Consider the following 4095-nt stretch of genomic DNA (forward strand, 5'->3'; position numbering starts at 1 on the left):
TATGTGTTTTAAACCCTTTCCACACTCTTGCAATATTCTAAACATTGTGTCTAAATGCTAAACGGTCTAAAAAAAAGCACTGCATGTCATGATATCCCTCTCTTTGTCACCGGCTGCTCTCTGCCACCTGCCAGTGCTCCCGGCCACGCCCACTTCTCCACTGCAAAGCAGAGATCGACACGCTGCAGGAGGGAGCTTCTCCCTGCATGTGGGCTGCACACAGGTGCAGCAGGTGCAAAATAATTTAAAATAATTTTAAATTAAAGAAAAATCCATGCCAATCTTGCAGCTCATCCATCATTCAGCCAACTGTGTGTCATGACCACTCTTACTCTGAAAAACTGCGAGTCCGTGAAAGTCAAACCACGAAGTAACGAGGGACTACTGTGCTACTTATAGGAACTGTAGAGAAGATCAAGTTTCTAAAACAAGTGCTCGTTTTTATACATGCACAATATGCTGGATGGCAAAAAACAAACTGCCAACAATTATATGCTGATTTAAATTTGATGAGTTGCTAAAGACCTACAAGTAACTAAAACTATAATATTTCAAGTATAAAATTTAATCAAAATTTTACGAGTCTCTCATATCCCGCCCCTGCCGTGCAACACAAACATGCACATAGTGAACAAATCTGGACCACAACAAACTTTTGAAATGACAATTTCCTTAGTCCAATTGATAATAGTTGAATACATTCAAAATGTTATTTTTCTGTTGTGTTCCCAGTTCTTCCCTAATAAAAATAGGCCACACATTTTGAGATAGTTTTTTATAGTTTGTTTATTAAGTTTTGGTTCATATCAGTGTGAGCTATATATACATATACGTAGAAGATGGATGACAGATTTTCATCAGCCTTAAAATGAATAATCAAATTGATCTAATAGGAAATGAATGCCACAGACAAGGTCATCATATTCATACTCCAGCTCTTTTTGTTGATTGCCGAGAGCCACTTATTTTGTCTATTTTGGACCTTCATTGTTTAAATGTGAAGAAGCGAGTGATCCTGTATAAAACAAACTTTGTGTGCAGCCTTTCTGCCCTCCAGCAAGGTTTTGAAACGCTCGGCCACGAGATCATGACACAGTGATCTTTCTCATAGACAGCTAATGTATAGTTGTAAGAACATTTAATGCATTAAAACCAGTCCTCTCCCAGTAGCTGAGTGAGTAAATCTAATCATCACTACAGTATGTTCACTGTGACATAAATTTAAAAGTATATTAGTTTCATTGAGAAAACTGAACTTAATTTGCTTCCACTGGTGCTTAGACACAAACAACTGGTGTAGAGCACATGATTAACAGTAGATTAGAGTAACTCACCATGACCAAAAAGCAGTTTTACAGTATTGCAAAATCAGATTATGAATTCATTCAAACTTAAAGCTGACTATACCGGCCAACAATCAAATGAAAAGAAGATCTTTATAGCAGAAGGTAACTCCAGTAACAAGTAGGAATGTCTTCACTACATAATAAAAAAAGAGGGCAAACATTCACTGCTTGGCTGAGATACTTAGCTGGCAGGCTGCATGCCAGGTTGGTTGACTGGCTAATACAGAGAAGTGCATTTTTCTCAAGCCTCGGTGCAGTTTGACCTTGTCAACCTAATTCCTTCCCCTCTTCTGTGGCTCAGCTGTCTGCTCTGAAACTAGGCCTGGTATTGTTTGCTAGCTGACAAGGTGGGTGTGGGAATGATGTTGGGTGGGAAGTGAACTAAAGAGGGTTTGTTTGCTATTGTGAGCAGTGAAAGCTCTCTGCAAAGAGGAAAGGTAACTGGACATCCTTTTACGTCTACTGAGGACAAAATGTGTTGAAGAGACAGCTGATTAAAGTCCATCTGTACTCAAACTACAAAAAACACAAACTTACCTCTGTGACAGGTACATAGGATCAACTTTAATCTTCCGTTTCATGGTTGAACGGTTTCCTCAACACATACTACGCCCAAATATGATAAGACTAAAGTGTTTTATAGCATAAAAATGAGCTTTTCAGGCAAGGCTCAAAATTGCATTCTGGCATATATTTTAATATGTTGTCTAAAAAAACAAAACAAGAACAACCAACACCAGAAATGTCAGAATCAGAAATTTACCACCTGTTGAAACAATACTAGCTGAACCAATTCCAAATGTCATAAGGATTAAACTTCACCAATTTTCATTTCTTCCAGTGTTATTCACAAGTAACTACATGCTGATGCTGGCTTCCATCCATTGCTCTCATTTCTCATCATCTTACTCTAAATATATAAGTCAGTTAACATCAACAGTATCTATTACAACAATATGCCACATTCCTGTCAAGGTCACCACTTGCGTTTGACATGGAGAGAAGCTGCGTTGGAAGAAAAAAATCCAGAAAAGCTAAGTTGAGCCCACAAGGATTTCTCTCTCGCCAGTCCTCTCCATAAATCTTACAGCAAAGAGAAACCTGACGGCAAACTGAGAGGTTGTCATTGACAGCTCAGCCATCTACATTCCCACCCAAATACTGATGATTCAGACAACTCACAAATCCAAAAGATTTGGCCAAATACAACCAGGAAAAAAGTCCGTCAAACCCACTGAGTTCACTTGATTCATGATGCGTTTGTGACCAAAAAGCCAAAAACTATTTCAATGAAGCTCATCAGTGATACTCGTTCCTGGATATACTATCCAGAAAGCTTATCAGCTAAGCCACAAAATCCATTTTATAAGTCCCACATAACATACAAAGAAAACAAGTTGTTATTCAGGCTGTGAGATTTCCCCAGAGGTCCTAACCTCAAACTATTTATAGATGTTCAGTTAATCCGTTTCCCTTGTGTTAACACTCTGCTGCGGGTGGTGCCTTCTCCAAACACTAGAAAGACAATCCTAAATCGCATATAAATAAACACAAATTTCTTAGAACAGAGTGATGACAAATTATTTTCTGTTGTACTGTGTTAAATAGAGCAACACAAACTATTTTTCTACGTAGACTAACACAAGCACGACATATTAAATTCTGGAAAAATACTGACATTTAAATAATATTACAAGAAACACAACAAAAATCATAAAACCTTTAAATAACCTTGTGATGTACTCTCGGAATATACTCATTACTTATCTTCTTGAAAGCCTGCAGCTGAGGTTTAAGCTGTTCGAATGGAGATCCAAATGATAAATGAGAACAGGTTAAAGCTTTGGCTGTAGGAGTGTAGATATATATCGGTACATATGGAGGAGTGCATTGAGCTTTGTTCTACAAATGGCCCTTGCTGTTCTGTTCTACAAGCTGCTGTTGTAACCAGGGCTTGCTCCTCTGATTGACCTCAACTGCTAGCTGTCTCATTGAACCGTGTCTATCTTAATGGGCGGTGATGTGCACCATTACAGAGTGCCAGTAGCTTCTGCACTACAGCCTCAAAACTCATATAGACTTTTACACCTTAATGCGCCATGAGGTGACAACTTCTACAACACACACCACATGACATTTCAAAACTCTTACTGGTGAGAAAGAAAATATTTCAAAAGGCAGGTTAACAGTGCAGTGTCGCAAAGTGACTTACCACACTTCACTTTCTGATAGAGCACAACTCTAGCCTTGGTTTTCATCCATTCATCCATCCATAAATGTGTGTGTGTCTATATATATATATATATATATATATCATACCGTTTTATTTATAGAGCACTTAAAACAGCTGCAAGGCCAACCAAAGTGCTGTGCAGACAGAACATTAGATATACACACACACATATATATATATATATATATAAATATATATATATATATATATAAACACACACATATATATATACACATACATATAGATATATATATACACACACACATTTATATATATATATATATATATATATACACACACACATTTATATATACACACATATATACGCATATATATACACATATATATACACACACACACACATATATACACATATGTATATACATATATACACACATATATACATATATACACACATATATATATATATACACACATATATATATATATACACACATATATATACACGCATATATATATATATATATATATATATATATATATATATATATATAT

This window comes from Nematolebias whitei, chromosome 2 (genome assembly GCF_014905685.2).
Source record: "Nematolebias whitei isolate Nwh7 chromosome 2, NemWhi1, whole genome shotgun sequence".
NCBI lineage: Eukaryota > Metazoa > Chordata > Actinopteri > Cyprinodontiformes > Rivulidae > Nematolebias > Nematolebias whitei.